Below are 12250 nucleotides of genomic sequence, written 5' to 3'. Positions count from 1 at the left end.
CCAGATTACCGTCAGATGCCGACCTGCTACCGTGTCATCCTCGGCCATATGCCAACACTGATTACTTCCTCACAGTGGCAGCAAGCGCCGTACAGACGCATTAGATTTATTTGTGCAGACACTGCTTTTCCGCCAACGGACTTTAGTTTCAAATGTGGAGAAACTAAGGAGATAACAAAGTCATCAGACCACCAAAAACAGAAATTCTGTTGGCTATGACCGAGTGTTTATAGATTCATCACATCACTTAATAATAATGATGGCCTGATGGAGTTTCTGCTGATTTGATAGGATCACCCCTTAGCTATTTATGTAATCATCGACTTGGTGCATACTTCCTGACAAAGTTAAATGTACTATAGGAATAGCGATCTATAAAATTACACATAGCCAGACCATCTTTAATTATTTGCCTGTTTCACTCCTTCCACTATTTTCAGAATTCTACGAAAAAGTGGCTACGAAAGAGTAGTGACGCTTTTAATTGAGCAGGACTCTGTAACTGATTCACAGTTTCACCTTGAGGAATTCTCCACAGAAAATGGGATGTAAAGTGATTCATTAGCAAATATGGTAATTTATCTTGTTGGTGTATTTCGTGACCGGGCGAAAATCTCTGATCGTGAGGAACACAAAGTTCTACTTGGCATCTACATCTACGTAATTAATCTGATATTCACAATAAAGTGCCTGGCAAAGGGTTCAATGAATCACCTTCAAGCTGTCTCTCCATCGTTGCGCTCTCGAACGGCGAGTGGGAAAAACGAGCACCTAAATTTTTCTCTGCGAGCCCTGATTTCTGTTATTTTATCGTGATTATCATTTCTTCCTATGTAGGTGAGTTACAACAGAATGTTTTTGCAATCGGAGGAGAAAACTGGTGATTGAAATTTCATGAGAACATCCCGTCCCAACGAAAAACGCCTTTCTTTTAATGACTGCCACTCCAATTCACATATCATGTCTGCGGCACTAACTCCCCTGTTTCGAATTAGTACAAAACGAGGTGCCCTTCTTTGAAATTTATCGATGTCATACGTCAGTCCCACCTGATGCGGATCCCACACCGCACAGCAGTACTCTAAAATAGGGCGGATGAGCTTGGTGTAAGTAGTCTCTTTAGTAGACCTGTTACAGCCTTTGAAGTGTTCTGCCATTGAATCTCAGTGTTTGGTTTGCTCTACCCATAATATTGTCTATGTGATCGTAACAATTGAGGTTATTTGTATTTGTAATCCCTAAGTATTTAGTTGAATTTACACCCTTGAGATTTGTGTGACTTATCATGTAATCAAAATTTGGTGGATTTCTTTTAGTACTCATGTGAAATTTCAGACATTTCATTATTAATGAGTTCTGTTGTAAGTCTAATTCCTCTTCCATATGTCGAGTCTGACATTCGTATCGGAAGTCATAGGGTGTTACAGGCATGAAACTAAACTCAGACTGAGGGGGAACACGACGTGTGAGTTCCGACAAAGGCCGGTGCTGGGCACACTCTCGCTCTTAATCTCCATAAATAACCTTGTAGAGACTCTAGCGTGCGGTTAAAAAACTACAGCTCGTGACCCTAACACGCTAATCAGGAATCCAAACTCGTTGCGCAAGCATACTAATCAAGAATCCAAACTCAGCCTCATAAAACAAGGATGACAGCCTAAGATGGGTGCGTGAGGTTCACAGCTGGCAGTTTATGAGTCTTAATATCACAGTGAGCCTCATTATGCGTTTCCAAACAAGCAACAGTGACCTACTTGCAGCAGTGTCAGTCGTTGTTGTTGTTGTGGTCTTCAGTCCTGAGACTGGTTTGATGCAGCTCTCCATGCTACTCCATCCTGTGCAATCTTCTTCATCTCCCAGTACCTACTGCAGCCTACATCCTTCTGAATCTGCTTAGTGTATTCATCTCTTGGTCTACCTCTACGATTTTTACCCTCCACACTGCCCTCCAACGCTAAATTTGTGATCCCTTGATGCCTCAAAACATGTCCTACCAACCGATCCCTTCTTCTAGTCAAGTTGTGCCACAAACTTCTCTTCTCCCCAATCCTATTCAATACATCCTCATTAGTTACGTGATCTACCCACCTTATCTTCAGCATTCTTCTGTAGCACCACATTTGGAAAGCTTCTATTCTCTTCTTGTCCAAACTAGTTATCGTCCATGTTTCACTTCCATACATGGCTACACTCCATACAAATACTTTCAGAAACGACTTCCTGACACTTAAATCTATACCCGATGTTAACAAATTTCTCTTCTTCAGAAACGATTTCCTTGCCATTGCCAGTCTACATTTTATATCCTCTCTACTTCGACCATCATCAGTTATTTTACTCCCCAAATAGCAAAACTCTTTTACTACTTTAAGTGTCTCATTTCCTAATCTAATTCCCTCAGCATCACCCGATTTAATTTGACTACATTCCATTATCCTCGTTTTGCTTTTGTTGATGTTCATCTTATATCCTTCTTTCAAGACACTGTCCATTCCGTTCAACTGCTCTTTCAAGTCCTTTGCTGTCTCTGACAGAATTACAATGTCATCGGCGAACCTCAAAGTTTTTACTTCTTCTCCATGAATTTTAATACCTACTCGAATTTTTCTTTTGCTTCCTTTACTGCTTGTTCAATATACAGATTGAATAACATCGGGGAGAGGCTACAACCCTGTCTCACTCCTTTCCCAACCACTGCTTCCCTTTCATGCCCCTCGACTCTTATAACTGCCATCTGGTTTCTGTACAAATTGTAAATAGCCTTTCGCTCCCTGTATTTTACCCCTGCCACCTTCAGAATTTGAAAGAGAGTATTCCAGTTAACATTGTCAAAAGCTTTCTCTAAGTCTATGTCAGTCGTTAATGGTCACAAACTAAATGAAACAGTTTGTGTAAAATTCCTTGGTGTCCGAATGGGTAACAAATTAAAAAGTCGTCAACGGACAGAGACAAACTCAACAAGAACATCTTCCGCTCACAGAAGCACCTCGCACCGTACTGACCTACAAGCAGGGACCTTTACTCATTCTGCCTCTTGTCACATTGCGGTAACGTCTCCAGGTGCACTGTACCGAAAGCAGATAAAGTGTTTATTCCGCGGATGTGGACAGCAAGATTATTGCGGCACGTAGATAATCTTGCTTAACTCTTACAGTTGTTTCACTACTTCCAAATACGTTTATTGTAGCCGACAATTACAATCAGTTTTACCAGAGCACAGGGCGATTCAAAAGACTGCGCAGAAACTGTAACAGGTGCCACAGTTTTTTCGTCGGGAATCGGTGATACGTACACGAGGCTTTTGATACGCCCCTACAAGATTAAAAATAATTTTTGGGGGTCGTCAGATGTGGAGAGCGAGGTGACCACGCCCCTGGACCACCTCTACCTGTCCAGCGTCTGAGTTACGTGGAACTGAGTGAGTCACGTAGATCAAAGGAAAATGCTCTTCCTATTGGCCATTTCTGCAATGCACAACATTGTCGAATAAACAGTACACTGCTGAAGTTCACAGGCATTTTCATTGACTGTCTTGTTGTTCCTGAAATTCCATAGCCTGAGATTTAGTTCCAACTGGTTAGGTTGTTTCATTTTGGCTAACCGGTCAGCTCCTTCGGGTTGTGGGCAGTCTTTCAAATAACTGTGCATAACGTAACGAATTCTACGTCCAACTGTCCACAATATTCTTTCTTGTTTTAGCAAAAACATTGATCAGTCCTCAGTGCCTGAAGGTCGGTCAACTGGGAAATAGGGCTTACATATACTGCCACTTTGTGGAAGAAGCTTGCTGCAAGTATTCATTGCTCATACTGTTCCGACATGCTTAAATCTAGGGTAAAATTAGTTCAGACAACAGCTTTGAAAACATACAAGATGCGACGACAGTAAATATTGGTAGTAATGGCAGTGTTAAAATTATGCTGTAAGAGTAATCTGCTATTGTGCGTAACTCAAGTGAAGCAATACAGGAAGGCTTCAGACGAGCTGTTGCGTTCCAGGTCATGGAACACGGCAATAACCAATCAGGATAAAGTTGCTTCTCCTTCCTCCTTAAGTGACCAATGAAACGAACTATCTTTTTTAAAATTACAACGTAATGGCATGCGCAGCGAACAGTAAGGGACACGGCATAGCTAGAGCGCTGCTAGTGGCCGAAACGTTGGCTTCTCTCCAGCAGCAATAGTTTCATCCGTGATGACGCAGTACCACACCCAGAAAGCAAATATGTCGACTCGCGGGACTGCTACGGTCGCAGGTTCGAATCCTGCCTCGGGCATGGGTGTGTGTGATGTCCTTAGGTTAGTTAGGTTTAAGTAGTTCTAAGTTCTAGGGGACTTATGACCTAAGATGTTGAGTCCCATAGTGCTCAGAGCCATTTGAACCATTTTTGAAATATGTCGACTGACTCTGGCCGCGGTAGCCTATACAATTATAACAGTATAATGAGTCACTGTCCTCTAACATTACCTTTTTTATATAGAGATAACCGACACCATGCGTACTATCGATTCTTGCATAGGTTAAAATTATCTCAGCTGTTTCATTAAAAGAATTCATATGATTTTGTATACGATGTAGTCTATGTCAGGCTACAATATATAAGAAAGAAATTAATGTGTTACAATTGATATGTAGTAACAGTTAAAATTAGTGTTATTTTAAAAATAACTGAAATTGCGAAATTTGTGGTTTGCTTAAAATATAATTAAATGTACAATCTAATACTAAATATCAACTTATTTCAAGATTGATTTAAAGAATAATGATATATTTTAGCGAGGATTATTCTTTGGTACAACACTCCGTCGTCAGGCCGAGTGGCCTACCGGGACCATCCGACCGCCGTGTCATCCTGAGTGGAGGATGCGGATAGGAGGGGCGTGGGGTCAGCACACCGCTCTCCCGGTCGTTATGATGGTATTCTTGACCGAAGCCGCTACTATTCGGTCGAGTAGCTCCTCAATTGCCATCATGAGGCGGAGAGCACCCCGAAAAATGGCAACAGCCCATGGCGGCCTGGATCGTCACCCATCCAAGTGGCGACCGCGACCGACAGCAGTTAACTTTGGTGATCTCACGGGAACCGGTGTATCTACTGCGGCAAGGGCGTAGCCATTCTTTGGTAACGAAAGTCTGTAAATTCTTTTCCTTTTTTAAACTCTTTGGAATAATGTGAGTACTGCAGAATGTAAGGTTCAAATGGCTCTCAGCACTGTGCGACTTAACTTCTGAGGTCATCAGTCGCCTAGAACTTAGAACTAATTAAACCTAGCTAACCTAAGGACATCACACACATCCATGCCCGAGGCAGGATTCGAACCCGCGACTGTAGCGTCCGCTCGACCCCAGACTGTAGCGCCTAGAACCGCACGGCCCAGAATGTAAGTAATGGTGGGCATGCCTCTGATGGAAGTAGATGTTTTCTAAGTTTGTCACCAACTATTTAATTATTGTTTTTTGGCTATCTGAAAAATGTGAAAACTGTGTGGTGTTGAGAGATGTGACAAAGAATAAAATGCAAGAATAATACAGGCAAATCTTCATCGGTTATTTAGTTGTCAAGAACGTAAGAAAATCGAATTGCCAGCTGCAAGAATGTACCCCAAGATAAAACTTTGAGCCATCGACAACAACAACGAGATAATGAAGATAAGTAAAAAGTTATTCTTCTGTATATCTTACGCATCTCCAAGCTTTCGAAATTCGCGCAAAGACAGAGGATTTCAATAGAGATGAGTGGGAGAATAAGATTACGAAGTTAAGAAAGACAGAATAAAGGACTCGGTCCTTCCATTACTTCCCCGCATTTTCACAGTGGCGGCTTTTAAGAATGAGGACCACTGATGACAGGAGACTAGGAAGGTGAGTTAAGTGAGGGGCGCGACAGGCTGCACGGCGGCGGCAGAAGTGCGGCGGAGACTCACCGGAGGCGTGCAGCGGCGCAGCAGGCGCAGCAGTGGCGGGCGGCAGCGGAGGCGGTTCCCGCCTTCTCTTCTGGCCTCGCTCCCTGGCCGCGGCTGGGCTGGGCCCGGCTGCCGCCCCCACCCACCCCCACCCACTGTGCTCGCCGCCTCCCCTCTCTGCTCCGCCCCCATCTCCACTTGCCCACCCTCCCCCCCACACACACACGCCCACCCAACAACGAAACATCTGCAGCCGTCTGAAGTACTCCTGCGCAGCGCCTCACACCGAGGACGTGAAGGGCACCTTCGTAACCGGGACAACTGCGCCACTCCTCTTTCTCAGCTCGCGACCTCTCTTGACTCGGCTCCAGGAGGGTCGCGTACCTGCACCCGATGAGCTCTTCACCCCAGCGTTCATTCTCTCCTCCCCTCTGAAATACGCACGCCAGACAGAAAACTTTTAACCTCAGGCGACGTCACGCTCCTACCGTGCCTCTAGTCTCGACAATGGCCTCATTTCCGTGAAGAATAGAGTCCACGTCGTTTCTGAGGTGTGCCGTATAAATGATAATTGGATCTGTAGAACTACAAAACTGTGAGGAGAGTCAAATCAGGATTGTGTGTGTTCAGCCCTATGGACACAGCAGTTGTCATCTTGAAAGGTGGCAGGGTATACAGCATACACATCATCAAAGCTGCAGAGAAATGGCGACACTTTGACAACGAAAATGTTTAAATAAAGACCGTGCTTAATGTCCACTGCAACCTCAATAAGTAGGCTAGAGTAAAAAGCACCTTGAAACTTCACAAAACCACTTCCACCCTGAACTGCATCCTCTGCAGGTGTTGTTGTTGTGGTCGTCAGTCCTGAGACTGGTTTGATGCAGCTCAGAGATTAGAGACACGTCCAAACATGTCAGCAACTTTGTTTTCTTGTGCGAACTGCTCATCACCCGCGATATACTTCCATACAAAGCTACACTCCAGAAAAGCACCTTTCAGATACCGCTTAACAAATTTCTCTTTTCCAGAAGTACTTTTAACGCTATTCTAATTACGAATTTGCATCTTCTCTACTTCGGCTGTCATCACTTATTTTGCAGCTCAAACAGAAAATCATCTATAACCTTTAGTGTTTCATTCTCTAATCTTCTACCCTACGCACTCTGATTTAAATAGACCATATTCCATTACCCTTATTTTACTTTTGTTCATGTTCATCTTACAATCTCTCTTCAACAATGTATCCATTCCATTCAACTGATCATACGTTCCTACATTTCTCTGGAAGCCAAACTGATCTTCCATTCTTTTATAAACAATTCATGTTAGTATCTTACATCCATGACGGCACTCTGATACTTTGGTAATACCGGGACCTTTGCCTGCCTTGTTTGGTACTCGAATTATTGCATTGTCATAGATTTTATAGATCTTGTACACCATGTGGAATAATTTGGTCGTGTCTGCTCTTACAAGGATCCCAAAAACTCTGAGAGAGTCGTGTCTACTTCAGGGGCCTTATTTTCACTCAAGTGTTTCAGTGCTCAATCAAATACTTCTCAGAGTATCGTATGACCCATCCTATTTTCGCAACTTCCTCTACTATTTTTCCCTTGTATTCGTTTGATTACATGCCAACTATACACCTAGCTGCGCCTTCATTCTACCTCCATTACACAGTCAGTAATGTAATTCCGGTTTCCACTCTCGGCCGTTCTCGGATACTTTTGTTTATTTTCCTGTCTGTCTATATTTCCCGGCCTACATCTGTCCACTGTTTCAGTACACTGTTTTCTTTTCGATATTCTGATTGTACATTATTTATACCCCACTACAATCGATTCTAAAACCAAGTCTCTGCTCGAAAGGTGATTTCATTCGTTGTTGACGTTTAGTTCGCCTAGAAGGAAGCAGTACCAAGTCTTCAGTAATATGAAAATCGTTTTGGTATATTTCATTCCATGCATTACTTATTTGTCTATCTTGCCGTTTTAAGGACACGACAGCTTCCTCTAGGGTTTCTGAGGGCAGTGGTATGAAGACATCCCTGCCTGGCTGCTCTCGCCCTCTGCATTTCAAGGTTTTCCCTGTCCTGATGAATTGCAATGCTAACTGTGGCACTGGCATGTTCCTGTCTACATCTACATGTACGTGGATACTCTGCAAATCACATTTAAGTGCCCGCCAGAGGGTTCATCGAACCACATTCACAATTCTCTGTTGTTCCAGTCTCGTATAGAACGAACACCTTTATCCCCCCGTACGAGCTCTGATTTCCTTTATTGTATCATGGTGATCGTTTACCAACATGTAGATCGGTGCCAACAAAATATTTTCGCATTCTCAGGAGAAAGTTGGCGATTGGAATTTTGTGACAAGATTCTGGAATTTCGTGACAAGATTCCGTCGCTACGAAAAACGCCTATGTTTTAATGATGTCCACCCCAAATTCTCTATCATTTCAGTGACACCTTCTCCCCTATTTCGCCATAATACAAACCGTACTGCCCTTCTTTGAACTTTTTCGATGTTCTCCGTCCCTCCTATCTGGTAATGGTCCCACACCACGCAGCAGTATTCTAAAAGAGGGCGGACAAGTGTACTGTAGGAGTCTCCTTAGATCTACTAAGCAGATCTACTATAGTTTCTAAGTGTCCTCCCAATAAAACGCAGTCTTTGGTCAGCCTTCCCCACAATATTTTCTGTGTGTTCCTTCCAATTGAAGTTGTTCGTAATTGTAATACCTAGGCATTTAGCTGAATTTACGGCCTTTAGATTTGACAGATTTCTCGTATAACCGAAGCTCAGCGATTTCCTTTCAGCATTCATGTGGATGACCTCACACTTTTCGTTATTTAGGGTCAATTACCAATTTTCGCACCATACAGATATACTTTTTTTAAATTCCTCACTATACGAACACTGACTGAATCCTGTCCTTCGTTCTCAAGGGTGCTCAGTACAGGTTTTGTTGAAACCGAGTCTGATGCTTTCGTAAAATGTGTGAACGCCAAGACGTGTTGGCCCATAGTCATTCATGTAGTCCAAATTTACATCTACGACTTGCAAATGCTCCACTGCCCTCCATTCACTTCTACAGTCAGCTAGTTATTTAGCTTATTTGGCAATCACACCATTGCTGCAGTATAAATACTCCACAGACATTGTGTGCTTACGTTCTTTAGCATAAATGATTTGCGATTTCTGTTGAACCATCGTCATTTCCTGGCGGTTTTTGTTTCTTAACACGACGAATATCCTTATCCAAAGCATCTGAGGCAATATGGGCACTGTAACAACATTTGATTAGTGCATTAACGTTGTCATTTTACATACCCAACAACGATTTTTCATTTTTGCGTGACTTAACTTTAAGAATACGAAGATTTGTAATGACTGTGACACATTGAACTACATTTTAGATTGATCTGAAAATGGCTCGTTAGTGAGCCGAAACGGGTAACCAGTAAAGAAAATTTGCGACCTTAATGTAGCGTTTTTGTACATACATGTGTAAATCAGCAGATCGTGTATCTTCCCCTTGAGAACGTCAAAGAATAACAGTATTTTTGATTCGAAAATATTATTTGGAAACTTCCATTTCTTATGAGACTAATATTACACACTCAAAGAAAACAACTGACACCTAGTCAACTTACCCTGTGCATTTCAAAACGTCATTAGTTTTCAAAGAAAAACAAAATCAACCCAAAGAACAGCTATTTACAGAACTGCAGGGCATTACCATTAACATAACCCTACACCATCCCTTCACAGTATGTCAGTCAATTACTTGAACTTTCAGTGGAATTGCGCATTGGACGAAATCAGCTAACTTTCTTTGGTGAGGCTCTTTGAAAGTGCGGGTATCGCATTCACAGGTGATGTGCTGCACGAGTTATCCAGTTGACCACTGGCGTTTGACTTCACAGGAACATAGCCACGTTTCAGTCTGTTAGATGTCATGTTACTTTTCATATTCTTAATTTTTAGAACGAAGTATTTTGTTTTCATTCCAAGACTGCGTAGGGAGGCATTAATTTGGCTTTAACTTTGTTATTCCTCACAGATACATTATTTGTTTTATGTAGATGTTTACTAACGCATATTGCTTGCTTTACCTCGTATGAACATTCTGAAAGGCGTTGTTTATCGATATTTTGGCGTAACTGAGAAGTGTGTGCTGGTACATCTACTTCTTGTTTGTTTCCCGACTTTAGAACGAAAATCAACGTGCAATTGTTAGAGTTGTGCCATGTAGCATCCCAGCAGTTGTTATTTTCTTCTGTCAAACAGCAGCTCAGCCCTAGAAGAATTGTGGGAATGATGTCACTCCATTTATTTTTACCATCTTCTCTGATAGCTGCCTTCAGCATTAGATGAGTTTTCTGTATTTCCCCATCTGATTGTGGATGACACGCCGTAGTTTGTGTTAATGTAGGAGCACTGATTTTAGTAATTGCAGAGAATAGCTTTGACTGAAAAAAATGGCTCTGAGCACTATGGGACTTAACTGCTGAGTCCCCTAGAACTTAGAACTACTTAAACCTAACCAACCTAATGACATCACACACATCCATACCCGAGGCAGGATTCGAACCTGCGACCGTAGTAGTCGCGCGGTTCCAGACTGTAGTGCCTAGAACCGGTTGCCCACCCTGGCCGGCCTTTGACTGAAATTGTGCTGCTCGGTCAGTCACTGTTTAGTTATGTGCTGATGCAGAAGTTATAAAACGCTCGTGCTACTGTTTCTGGTAGGACATCACACAGTACAATGAGTGCTGTCAAGTTCACTGAACCTTTCGGTGCACGGTAAGCAGTCTATGACTTCTTCTGAGGGATACAGTGTGCCAAACATACTGATGTGTTCCACTTGCAGTCCTACATATGTGCTTCGAAGCTGACCAATAGCAGATGTAGTGTGTGCCAGTCTTTTTATTTCTTTGGGTTGCTAGTATGAGTTCGCCCATTTATTGATATCTTGTTGGATGTTTGACAACTAAATCTGCACTTGAGTAATTTTAAAGGAAACATAATACTAGGTTGTGTCACCCAGTGGTAATTATGAAAAACTTCATATGTAAATTGCTGGGAATTACACTACGTGATCAAAAGTATCCGGACACCTACAAAAACATACTTTTCCATATTAGGTGCATTGTGCTGCCACCTACTGCCAGGTACTCCATATCAGCGAACACATTTGTCAGTAGACATCGTGAGGGAGCAGAATGGGGCAATCCATGGAGCTCACGGACTACGAACATGGTCAGGTGATTAGGTGTATCATATGTCTGCACGTGAGATTTCCACACTTCTAAAATACCCCTAGGATCACTGTTCCCTATGTGATAGTGAAGTTGAAACCTGAAGGGACACGTACAGCACAAAAGCGTACAGGTCGACCTTTTCTGTTGGCTGACAGAGACAGCCGACGGTTGAAAAGGGTTGTAATGTGTAATACGCAGAAATCTATCAAGACCATCACACAGGAATTCCAAACTGCATCAGAATCCACTGCAAGTACAATGACAGTTAGGCGGGAGGTGAGAAAATTTGAATATCATTGTCCACTGGCTGCTCATAAGCCACACATCACGCCAGTAAATGCCAAACGACGCCAGTGGAAGAACGTTGTGTGGAGTGACGAATCACGGTACACAATGTGGCTATCCGATAGCAGGGTGTGGGAGTGGCGTATGCCCGATTAACGTCATCTACCAGGGTGTGTAGTGCCAATAGTAAAGTCGGAGGCGGTGATGTTATGGTGTGGTCGTGTTTTTTATGGAGGGGTCCTGCACCCCTTGCTGTTTTGCGTGGCACTATCACAGCACAGGCCTACCTTGATGTTTTATGTACCTTCTTGCTTCCCAGTGTTGAATAGCAATTTGGGGTTGGCGATTGCATCTTTCCACACGATCTAGCACCTGCTCATAATGCACGGCCTGTCGCGGAGTGGTTACACGACAGTAACGTCCCTGTAATGGACTGACCTGCACAGAGCACTGACCTGAATCCTATATAACACTTTTGGAATGAAACTTCCTGGCGGATTAAAACTGTGTGCCGGTCCGAGACTCGAACTCGGGACTTTTGCCTTTCGCGGGCAAGTGCTCTACCAACTAAGCTACCCAAGCACGACGCACGTCCCGTCCTCACTTCTGCCAGTACCTCGTCTCCTATCTTCCAAACTTTACAGAAGCTCTCCTGCGAACCTTGCAGAACTAGCACTCCTGAAAGAAAGGATATTGCGGAAGTTTCATATCAGCGCACATTCCGCTGCAGAGTGAAAATCTCATACTTTTGGAATGTTTAGGAACGCTGACTTCGTGCCAGGTCTCATC

At 43.1% G+C, this 12250-nt stretch overlaps 1 protein-coding gene across 4 annotated transcripts in view; it reads right to left on the bottom strand.

Annotated features, from left to right (window-relative positions):
- The window catches only part of LOC126213333 (poly [ADP-ribose] polymerase tankyrase-1-like), a 161625-nt gene that overhangs the window by 101476 nt on the left and 47899 nt on the right, over positions 1 to 12250 (bottom strand). For 3 of the 4 annotated variants that reach the window (XM_049941024.1, XM_049941027.1, XM_049941026.1), the window contains exon 1: positions 5925 to 6021. The exons of the other annotated variant lie outside the window; for it this stretch is intronic. The gene's annotated coding sequence lies outside the window, so the exon portion shown is untranslated. Of the gene's footprint in view, positions 1 to 5924; positions 6022 to 12250 lie in introns of those variants that run through there. 4 annotated transcript variants of the gene reach the window in all.

The sequence above is a fragment of the Schistocerca nitens genome, chromosome 11 (genome assembly GCF_023898315.1).
Source record: "Schistocerca nitens isolate TAMUIC-IGC-003100 chromosome 11, iqSchNite1.1, whole genome shotgun sequence".
In the NCBI taxonomy this organism is placed as follows: domain Eukaryota; kingdom Metazoa; phylum Arthropoda; class Insecta; order Orthoptera; family Acrididae; genus Schistocerca; species Schistocerca nitens.
Note: the sequence above shows the minus strand (reverse complement) of the source record. Positions and strands in the feature narration are given on the sequence as shown.